This window comes from Sceloporus occidentalis, unplaced genomic scaffold, assembly GCF_023333645.1.
Source record: "Sceloporus occidentalis isolate IW3139 unplaced genomic scaffold, rSceOcc1.0.p SCAF_36, whole genome shotgun sequence".
NCBI lineage: Eukaryota > Metazoa > Chordata > Lepidosauria > Squamata > Phrynosomatidae > Sceloporus > Sceloporus occidentalis.
In genome coordinates this window covers 2,798,356-2,811,109 of record NW_028317016.1, presented here as the reverse complement: position 1 = coordinate 2,811,109, position 12,754 = coordinate 2,798,356, and positions in this window count along the sequence as shown.

Genomic DNA, 12,754 nt, shown 5'->3' with positions numbered 1-12,754 from the left:
ACAAGCCAAGGCATTTCTAAAAAGCGCTTTGCCTTGGTTCAAAAAGAAACAGCTGGCTGATGTCAAGAATGCTTTTATTTAATAATCACCCAAATTTGTCAAATCATTGTACTTATTGCAAAACAAAAAAAAAAGATTTCTTCATAAACTTTGCCTTGGAGACAAACGCAAAATTGGTAGATGTAGTTGAAGAATTAGATTTGGAGAGTTTTTTTTTTTGTATTACCTTAAAAAAGTCACATGGTCTGTCTCCATAGCAACCCACCTACTGCCTTTTGCTGTGAACGAGATGTTGCATCTGCTTTCAGATCCCTGAAGGCCAAACTTTAAAGTTGGGAAACAATAAAAAAAAAAAACACGGAAAGTGAAGAAGAATATATAAAGGCTTAATATAACCCTTGCCTTTTTACTCAAATCTATAAGTTCCCCCTGGTCGATCATGTTCTTTTCATCTGCCAATCATCTAATGATCTGAGTCAAATAATAAAAACAATGGATACAAGTTAGGAGTTCAGAGTCTTCTTTCATACAGTAAACTTTAAGATCATGCATATCAATACTTTAAGTTATGCTTGCAATGCAATGTATTGTCTATATATTAGAATTCCAAGACCCTCTTTAATATTGACAGGTTAACCAACTTCTAAACAATTGACAATTTATTGAAATAGGTCAGATGTGCATAACATGCTGCAAGCGCATAAATGTAATATTAAATTATAATATTAAAATGACATTTTTTTAATTAAAATGTTGGACGCTTTTCTAACTCTTCATTGGTCTATTCTCTTGAGTCTGTTATGTCATTACTATTTGCACCGGTACAAATAACCACAGATGTTAAAAGAAAGATAAACACTGATTACAAGCAAGGTTTCATTTTATTTTTAAAAAGTTTTGAATTACAATTTTGTTTCATAGTTGTTAATTATAGTGTCTTGCTACAGTCTGCTTTTAATGCCAGGTACTAAAAAATGTAGGTGGTTATTAAAACCCAGTGAACATTTAGGTCTCTGAAGCTATGTAATGTTATCTTATTCTTGATTTTTTTTTTTTAAAACAGATGATTTAGCAGATGATGTCAGCAAATTCGAAGAACAAATTACTTGTAAAAAAAAGTCATGCTGTCAATTAAGACATGACGGATACTTTTATTTATCATTAAGATTTTGCTTGTTTGTCATTACGCAAGTCGTCAGCAGTACAATCTTGAATACCCTTATAGTTACCTAATCGTCGTATTGTTTATACCTGTGTATTTGGAGGGCAAATTTAACTCAATTGTTGGACATGGTAACCTCGATCTGGGTCACACTTGAATTCCCATGAGGCTCAGTCAGACATACTGCTTTTTTTTTTATTAATCCCTCACAGGACCCTTACCCACTGGCTTTACACACATCTGCCCATAAACACACATATACATATACTTGCCCATACACACTTCCTTTACACACACCTGCCTACACACACTCCCTTTATACACACCTGCCCATAAACACACATATATACACATACACTGCCCTTACACATGACTGCCCATACACACTGCATTTACAAACACCTGCCCATAAACACATATACACTGCTCTTACACCGTTGCCTGTACACACATATGCAGATACACCTACACACATCAGCTTACAGATACTTATACTTCTCTTACACAAACCTGTCCAGCAACACGCATATACACATTACACTGCCCTTACACACACCTGCCCATAAACACACATATACATATACACCTCCCTTACACATACCTTCCCATACATATACATATATACACACACACACAGATATATATATACACATACACTGCCCTTACACCCCTTTCTCCTCATCTCTTACCTTTATCATCCTCCATCCTGTGGTGGGAGAGCGAGGTCTGCCACTCCAGGCCTCTGCTTTAGTGCTCCCTCATCACTATGCGCCGGCTATTGATGCAGAGTGCGGGGGGGGGGGGGATAACGTCATATCCTGGCGCTCGGCATCATTTGCCGGCACATCGTGATTAGGGAGCACGGAAACGGAGGTCTGAAATGACAGACTTTGCACTCCCTAATGTTGGGCTGGTTCTAGGGGGTTTGTGATCTCCCCAACCAGTCCTGAAGCTGCTGATCAGGCGGCTGTGTGCCCCCTTGCAGTGCCTCTCTCACCTTATCCTTCCTATGGCCCTGAGAAAGCGGGACAGAGGTAGGGATTGTCCCGCCCAAATCAAGACAGTTTGGGGGCATAAGTACACATGCGTGCTCACACACACAAGTACATATTTATATATATATAAATCTATATATATATATATATATATATATATATATTAATAATATTATCTGCAATCCTTAGGGTTGTTGCAAGTTTCCTATCCCTATTGGATGTAATCAGCTTGCTCAGATGGGGCCTATTGAAAGAAACTTAGTATGTCTGCATAGAAAATATAACATTAACAAGTTATATGATATCAAACATACTATTTTTTTAAATTATTTTATCAAAGGGTGTCCACTGTCCACAACATTCATAGTAGACTTGATCAGTGACAAGCAGTGGTGTACCAGTACACATATTGCACCATAAGTGCAACAGAACCAGTGAGGTTCTCTATCCAGCTTTGACAGTTAAAGCCAAGATAGAAAGTGCTTCCACAGTTTTATCTAATTCTTTAGAACTTTGAATGGGAAGTTTAAGGTATTGTTATTTCCCATTTTATATGGATTCAGTATTTAGAAGATGAATATGTATCCATCTGTGGTGGTAACAAGGTACAGTAAATTTTAACATCAATAGTTCTTTCAGTGAACAAACGGCTCCTCTGTGTGATTATCTTTTCTCATAATAACCATGCTCTTTATTTTCCATTTTTAAGCCATTTTGACAAATATTACATTTATGAATGTTGTATAGATGTAGTGTTATATAAAGAAAATAATATGCTACTTCATTTAGTCAAAAAAGTTGCACAATTCTGTGTTTAAATGTTAAAAGCCAATCCTTATGAGACAGGAGTAATATGCAAGCATGTACATCTCCAAACATACTCATCACAATCTGTTGAGCACTGTTTAACATCAACTAAAAGAAAAGCATTGAACAAGAGTACATAACGCCAGTCCTCTAGGGCCACAGTGTGCCAATGCCTGAGAACAAGTAGTTTAGTGTATTTTGAGATCCCTGTACTCATTAAATTAATATTCTAAATTATGGCCTGTTTGGAAGAAATGGGGGTGGATGCTAAAGAGAAATGGGAGAGAAAATGAGGTGAAGAGAAAGGGAGGATATTATGAGTAACAAAAGAAAGGGGGAGATGATGAGAAAGGGGAGGATAAGAGAGATAGTGAGACATAATAGGAGAACAGGAGAGCTAAAAAGGGAAGGGGTAATGAGAAAGTGAGAGAGTGTTTTTTACTATAAAGTGCATGCATGTTAGGGCAAGTAAGCCTGCAGCTGCAAACAGAGATGTGAACCAATATGGCTATGTGTAAAGGCAAGCATTAATGTGCATGTACAGTATGTGTGTAAGGTCAGTGCATTTGTGTGTCTATGGGCTGGCGTGTCTAAGGGTAGTGTGTATGGGCAGGGTATGTGTATGAGCAGTGTATATATACTGTATATATGTGCATACGTGGGTAATGTGTATGTGTGTGTCGGCAGGTGTATGTAAAGCAGTGTATATGTCTATTTAGACAGTCTATTCATTTTGTTCACTCTCTCATGCTCTCTGTATGCCTACATTCTCTGCCGACCACTTCTGCTTACCTGTCCTGCATCTTCTTGTTCTCCTTTCTCCCCTCTTCTATCTTCTTCTCTCTCTCTATTTTTTCTTCAATCTTGTTTTTTGTCCCCATCTCCACCAACATAACCTCCCGGCCACAATGGCGGAGCCCATCAGAGAAGGGGTTGTCACCAGAAGCTCCGCTATCTTGACAGAAGTTCACACAAGGTTATCATAGTTCAAAAGGGTGGAGCTTGTTTTGCGGTGCTGGCAGTCAGGAATGGACGAATTTTGGAAATGTTGCGTAGTTGGTTGTGGCAGGATTTAGAGAGTGATTTGATGTGAGGGATAAAAGATAGGTTTGCGTCTAGGGTCACTCCGAGGCAGCGGACTTAATGTCTCTTTACCGTTCGTAATGAATAATAAAGTGAGGCAGTTGAAAAGGTAACTCTTGTACGAACTCTCCTTTCATCTTACTTCTGAATAGGTAGTTCAAAAGGCATAGGTTCTGAGATAGAATGGGTTCATTATTTCTTTGGCCATATAAGATTACTGAGAAAGGGCTTATTATCAATCCTATTTTTATGATATAATTGATTACTTAATTTCTTTTTAAATTCCTGTTAAAGAGATTAGTTTGTAAATCGCTTGGGACTAATTATTTCTATTTGATGTTATAGCCTAATAGATAGGTCTCGTTACGAGTTGTTTGAATTAAAGAAAAAACAGACATGAAAAAATACTTTGGTGTTTTGACCCTTTCAAGTCAAAGGGACCCGTTTTTCTTAAATCATCCACAGCCATGCATCTTTCTTCTTAAAGAAACAGAAAAATATTGCCCCAAAAAGTATTCATTTCTATATTCTGATGAGTGATTAATCTTAAACCTTTTGTCCAACAGAGTTAGGGTTAGGTAAAAGGTCACCTTTTCCTGCAGCATTATTTGTATATGAGAGGTCATATACTGATAAAACATAACATTTAAAGCGTTTACTGCTGTCAGATGGGTCAGTATGTGCAACAATGCAAATAGAATGTTACCTTTTCCTAGTAATGTTTATTGTTGTAAATAGCAGCGGAAATGATCACAAATTCTTAAAGAAATTATAACAAAAGCCCATTAACCCCTTAATGACAAAGCCCGTACATGTTTTAGGGTTTAGGGACCGCCCATTGTCCTTAAGGGGTTAATTCATTACTTATCAATGAAAAGTAAATAAACCAGGTTTGTATGGTATGGACACCCCTAGAAACATTCTAATTTTCCATGAAAAGTAATTGACCAAGCTATTGGCAGGAAAGTAGAGTACACCAGACTGATATATTTAAAAAAGGGATGGGGGTAAAGGGGTGTACTTGGGCTCTACACCCCCTTGATTGAATTACACTTGCCCCATTATGCAGGGAAGGGGTGGTGTAATCATTACCCCTCCCATGGTTAATAAGACTTCTGGGGAACCCCTTCTTTAAAATAATTTTTCCTTTTTTTTTGTAAATTTGATATTGAGTGGGTAAGCAATGGTTTTACAAAATTCTGCAAGTTTCAGATAAGGAAATGTCAACTTGCAAACAACTCGGTTTCATTCAGCTTCATGGTGAAATACCCATCTGTCTCAGCTGTAAGTGCATAAACATACCTTATAGACTAAATGCCTTTATCCATCTTACTTAGTTTGGAAAAAAAGGATTTTTAGAAAGTCCACCAAATCTTTAATTGCTTGTTTTATTTAGGATTGTGAAAATTACATTAAATGTGTCTTCTCACTTTCAATCACGGGTGTTGTAAGAATAGAAAAATAACTAGTGAGCCTAAAAAAAAAAGTGAGATTTTTAAGACATTTGAATAATTTGCTTAAAATAACATCTAATTACATAGCTCACATCATTTTACACCTGTTTTAAAGCACTTCTATTTACGTACATTTCTCAAATATACTTATAGATAAAGTTTCAATGAACCAAAAGTTCAAAGCCCTCTTTTCACTTTTTATTTTATGTGTCTTCTGGAAATAAAATTAAATAGAATATGGCAGGTATGAATAAGTCAGTCAATCAAGTATGCCCATTTTTACTGCTGTAAAAACATGAAGCCTTATTTTCTTCTTTTTTTTTCCTTTTCTTAGTTTTACCATATTCATTGTAGCCTACCACACGCATGTTTGCATTTCTTTACTGAATTATCCTCTACCATGTTTTCTAGAAGGCTCAACCAATATAATCTACTCTCAGCAGTGGAGCCTAACTCTCAGTGAACTAGCATTACCTTGCAGTACATCTAAGCCTTATGTCTTATCTTTTGAATTATACTTATATCTTGTAATCTACTGACTCTGGTCTCCTCCTTATAATCATTATCCGTCTCCTTATATGCCACCTATGTAGACACTCAACTTCAAATAGTAATAACAATAGTTCCTGACAACAGTGCAATCATTTCTCCAAAAGCTCTCCTTTAAAGGGTGCATTATGTCAACATTAATATCGATACAAGGGTGAGTCATTTTGTATAATTTGGAGTGAGAGCAAAAAGAAAAATCTTTAACTACAATCATTCTACATTCTTGTCTTATTGTGTTCAGTCTTCAGCTACCTCCACCTGAATATAAAATGGCCCATTTCTAGTAACTATATTTACACAACAGTGGTAGCCAGTACAATGTGACTTGGTCAACTATTGCCAGGATAAACTGCACCTCCACTGGATGACTGTTAGCTTGAACAGATGGTCCAAAGATATGGTAAACTACAAACGCCTTTGGAACATACAGACTTACTGGCAATTTGCACACTGGTGAGTTTTTGTTTTGTATATGCTGTAAAATGGACTACAAAAACAGCCCGTTGAATGTACACAGTCACGCTGATTTTCTACAATTCCAGATCCCCCTGTGGTTATATTTTTATATATATATATATATATATATATATATATATATATATATATATATATATATATAAAATTACACTGAAATCACATTGAACAGTGTTTTTTTCCCCAAATAAAAACAGCCAGGTAGACTTTTCCCCTATGCTGACGTTTTCCAGACAATTATAGTACAACTGTCACCCAGTCTACTGAAGCCTACTACTATACTATGGTACTCTGTCTACTGATGCCACGCAATGAAATATACCAAGCAGGCTTTGAACATATTGACAAGCCAGTCTTAACGTGAAAGATACTTTTTGGAACAAAAATCCAGATGCTATGAACCTTTGGGAAACTTCCAAACAGTAAATGTATGAACTGCGTTAATCCCATTTTTGCCTATCCTAACTGTTCACTAACTGTGCTAAACTTCACTGTAAATGCAAAGAGAAACTCTTATTCTTCCCTGGAAAGTTAAAGGGTATGTCTTCTTGACATTTGAAGAGGGATTCTAAAGAGCTTCTTCTATTTTTCTAATCAAATTGGATGATATTGGAAACTCCAGAGGGAAAAGAGCAGACTATCTCTTCCAATAGAAGATACAATGTCTTCCGTGTTTATTGCTTGAGAAATTTCCAATGACGCTCATCTGTAACCCTTGCACTTCTGCTGCAATACTGCTTCATACACGCCTTCTCTAGAGGATTGACAATCACACAGATATGTTGTTCCCTGTCAAGTCATCCCAGGAAATTCTAAATAATGTTTCATTATATTGTATTCATAATCAGTGCTGGCAGCAATTAGACTTTCCCTGCCATGGAAGAAAACAAAAGGGTCAATAACTTTGATATCTGATTTCTAACTTAATTTAATCTTCAAAGAGATGTGTGATTGTATAAGATTGTAGCGGTTCCTCTCATTCTGCTCTAACAAAGCATTGTTGGATCACAGAATGTGACAGAGGTGGTTTGAGCTGGGATTCACCAGAGAGTTGATGTTTTGCTGTGGCTCTAAAATTAATTTTCCGTAAGTAAATAGAGATCATAATCTGACAAAGATCACTTGTTTTAGAGGCATTTGCTGAGAATGTCTTACATCTACCTCAGAGCGGATGTTTAAGGGATGTTTATTAACAAAAAATTGCTTGCTCCACAAACCCAAGCTCCTCTGGTTATAGAGATTCATTACTTACCATGGACTTACCAGCTGCAGTTCATCATCTATGACATATCTTCACAAACTTTCCATAAGAATGCCAATATACTAAGCCAATACTACTTTGGAGATTCCTCTTTTTACTCTGACCCTGTTTTCTGCCTCCAATGTCAGTTAATGTTCCCAATGAGTCTTTCCTTTTGCAAAGAGAATAACATTTTTTTTTTAATTATTTCTTTCAGGCCTCATCGCATTGTCTCACGTCAATAAAACCATCATGGATATGTAAAACTAGAAAAAAATCACCCTTTCAAATTAAAGAATTAAGAGTGGACTGTAAACCGGTAGGCTAAAAATACCCTGTAATGCGATTGAACACTGGATCCCATAGAGCAGAGTAGGTCAGATACAGGTGAAACAACTGGAATGGCTAGAGCCACCAGGGTCAGACAGGCCAGGTCAGCAACAGGAGAGCATGGACGGTAGCCAAATCAGAAGACTAGGAGCAGAGTCAGAACAAACCGGGTCGGTAACAGGAGATCTTGGCAATAAGGCCAAATGAGGAAACAGGGAACAAGGTCAAACAGTCCTAGTCACACCAGGTTAATGAGATCAAAATAGAACAGCAGTACAAACCATGACTTACAACAACCCAGTGTAACAAAAAATAAATCTTGTGTTTAAATAGGCAGTATAAGCCAACTATACGTCTGGACACTGTCTGATAACCAGACTTAAAGAGAGATTCATCAAAAGACTCAGCAGAGCAAATCAGAGGCACAGACTCAAATTAGGGTCCCTCTTTCATTAACCATACAAGCTCACACAACTCTCCTTGTTATTTTTGAGCCCTGCATTTGTGAAGATGGGAGTAACATACCTACCACAATGGCATCTTGTGTAACACAAAAACCATTTTATATATTCTAACACACATAGTATTCATTAGCTTTTGCATCTCACTGCATGCCAGCCTTCTAGGTCTCTTGATAGCAGAACCAGTTTTAAACTAGTCCACATTAAAGTTAATTGAAAACTGATGTAGGTAATCTTTTATTAATACCACTCCATTACACCTGTTTAAACCGGCTTGGCAGACAGAATATTAAAAACTGTGTGCATCAGTTGCAAAATAGCATGGCATTTTCAAATTATTGAGATAAACAGAAACTGTAATTGTTGTTAGCAAGGGATTACTTGCTGGAATGTGTTATTTTTATAGAAAAATATTTATTGTAAAAAGGTACATCATTTTAGTATTTTAACATATTATAACAACATAATCGCATTTAAAAGTATCCCTGCTATATTACACTAATGAATATTTATTGGCCAGAAAGGAGTTGTGATTAATATTTAGTTTAAACTCCGGATTGAGTCCACTTTAATTTAAAAGATAGAAATGCCAAAACTGAATTATACTCCACCTCAAATGCATCCAAAGAAAAGGCAGTGCATTCTAGATCTTTAATGCCCTCCCTGTGAAGAATTACTTTGTGTTACCTTGAGCATATTTTTTACATTCTGTTTATTGGTTCAGTTCTTGTTTTCTATTGTAAACAAACTCAATTTATTTTAGGCACTCTGTAAGACTTTAATTCTCTATATTACTTTTATAACCTTTTTGGTACCCTAACTACTTATCATAGAGATAGATAAATAAAGTGTTGAAGAAAGAAAAAAGAAAGAAAGATAAAAGCGGTAAAAGTAATATTAAAGGTAATACCAGGAGCTGGGACTAAATGTCATACCTGGCACTTTAAACTTAGCAGCCCATATTACAGGTGTGTGGCTGTCTGCTGGATACACATGACTATGTCTTTATTAGATGTACAATGTATGGTGTTATATGTATATAAAACATACATGGGAGTGTCAGGGTCCAGCCCTGCTTCTCCTTGTTTCTACCGTGGACGTTCCCACAGATGATATTATATGACACTTTCACCCACTCTGTTATCGAAATCTATATGTTAACCTTTTTATACTGAGAACAAAGAAGATATAAAAATGTTGTGTGGGCCACGATATAGGTTCATTAAATGTTTTTGTCAGAATAGTAATGTTTGTACATGTGTACAATATGATGTCACTCTACGTGTGTTCTTATATGTAGGATAATTGTGTGTGTTATTAAATAGGGTTAAAGATCAGTAGATAGGTGTAACCATAAATTATTATATTCAGTAAGCACAGTTTTACTTCATGTCAATCCTTTTAATGCTGTATATTTTAGTAAATGGTAAACTTTGAAACTGTGAGTATCGTGGAGAGCTGAGAGTTACTAATTTATTTTAAGAAAAGTCGTTCCATAATAAATTCCACTTAGCTGGCTGCTTGAGTGTTTCTGTTTTTGATGGTCCAATTAGAAGCATAAAATTCTGCTCCATAACCTGTTTTCTTATGGAAAAGCTCAGCTTCAAGAATAACCTAATTTCACAATCCACTCACTCTGTTCCATTTAATAAGGAGGAAAAATGAGTCTTACTGCATTCCCCAAGTCTCCTTTGACTCAGGTAAAGAGCAGATAAATAATGATTGTTTCATTTTCAATGTATGCTTACCTACTAACAGATATTAATCAGTTTATCTGTTTGCTTAGTATAGAAGTTATTGACTCATAAATAGGAGAATCTCGTCACCCTACTAAATTATTAATCTTATACATGGTCCCCATGTGTTTCAAAGATGTAAGTATTGTTAATGCTTACGTAGCAGATTTGAATGAATAGGGCACACTATGGCTATTTTAAAATACTTAACACATGCACTCAGTGTTCATAAGGCAGATTTTCTACAATATTTTCCCATGTTTATTTCTGCTTACATCATTCATTTAGCTGGTTAATATTAATATTTCTATTCATTGGAAGTGTGTTGTACTTTTTAACTTTTGTTGTAAAGCACTAAGGAATCTGTTGGTGCTATATAAAAAAATCTGCTAATACTAATAAGGAAACATTTATTATATTTAGTATAGACTTAGTTAACAGAGCTTGCAAGTCGGTTTAGATGCTCGTTTTTAATACCTTGTTAGAAAGACCTACAGTGGCAGGCCCCCTCTAAACAAGGTTGTCTCTCCAGTAGGTTGCATCTCAGTAAGTTGGTCAGAGGTCTCCCTTGTAACCACCCCATTTATACAAAGGCAGCCTTTGATTCTATATTTGCAACACCAGAATATAGCATCATATGCTGGTATTCTGCACAGTTAGGATGCACCTTGAACAAGAGGAAGCTTGATAAGGATCCCTTTAGAAAGGTTTATGGTTCCCAAGAACCATACAACATGACACATAAAATAGTAACAGGATGATTAAAACAAAGTGAAAGCAACTAAAGCCAGGGCATCCTTTAATACTGATTGGACCATGGGGAAGCAATTGCTCGACACTCCCCCATCGCTTCCTATCATGCTATCACACCCTCCTCCCAAACACCACAATACCAAGAACACAAAAAACACTGCCACACTGACTCGGCAGATTAAAAGGAGACTGTTAGAGTAAGTGTCATCTTCCATTCTTCTGAGACGTCCTCATCCAACAAGTGCATGGGAGAAGTTTGTCCAGGCCCCCTAGAGTGGAGGCCCCAGTTGTAGTTGCATCCCTTGTGACAATGGTTGTTGCGGGCAGCTGCCCCTTTTGCCTCCAGTTTAAGGACATCCCTGGCTTTTTTGGTTTAAAACGACATTTATTGGCTTTTTAGTGTTAGTAAACAAATGGAAGTAACAGCCACAAAATCTAGTATACTCCATGGTTTTGTGAGACAGTCTCAATTTTGATGCACTGTCGTCGGTAGCTGCCCCACTGTCCCTCTTTTGCTTGTATTTAGCATCATGGCTAATTAAGGGAGGTCATCTGATTTATTGATAATGTTTCTCTAGAAATATTTGTTGTTGTAATTTAATAGATGTACAATTTTATCGTTACCTTTTTTCCAGTTGTTATAACGAGAAGTGGTCAGGTTTGTAGTCTAAAAGGAAATTCTATTTTGAAATAAACAAGCACAGAAGATTTGGATATAAGAAAGCTCATTCCCTTAAAGCCAGCAGGCTTGTCTGAGCTCTAGAAACACAAACCGGGAAAGTCATTTTATAAATGTCTTCAAACACCACCTATGTGAACAAATTGACATTTCAATCTGTTACCAGTGTCGAGTCGATGATTTAGTGAGTGAGAACAGTGTTTTTTCACTGTGCCTGTAGACCAGTTAGGATGCCCCCTGGTGGGATAGACTACGTGAAGGGCAATATAGAAATAGTTGTTGAATTTACTACAGTTATTTCTTATCTTGGGCAGTGAGGTGGATGTCAATTAATGCTTGTTATACATATTTAAGTTATTCTGGGATTTTTTTGCTTATTGATTTAAAGAATTCAATTGTCGCTGCATGGGTACACTTGTTGTGACTTGTAAAAATTGCAAATCGTCTTCCTGTAACCTATAGGGGATTTCATGTGCAAAAAATGTATACTGTTCCCAACTCCTTACGAGTGTCAGACTGGGTTTCAAATTAGGTGACATATGCATGGATCTAATGTTTCACATGGATGATGTGCAATGAGGTTTTTTTTTTTTACTATATACTGTATGTACATACTTGAGTACTCTCTGGGTGAAGTGCTGCTTCCCCAGGTCTCCAGGTCACTGTACTCCTTCACTGGGGCAAGGAAGTTGTCAACAGCAATACTACTTACTGCCCAATTGCCTTCTAACTCTCAGACACATTCTGGAGCTAACCTTACCCTTATTGCTACCTACCCCACCAATTGAACTGCTAGCCATGGCTCTGGCATGGCTAACCATGGTAAGATGTGTGGCTACCTTCACCGCCTCACCAAGCCCCTCCTCCGGGTAGTATGGCCTGACAAGTTAGGGCAGTCCTAGGGCAATACTATGAGAATAGACAGTAATGTTTTGTGACACACCACGGCTGCATCTGCCAATTATAGCAGGACAGAATGTTGGCAACTGCGTATAACAGAATATTACGTAAAAAATAAAGACTTTCTTACT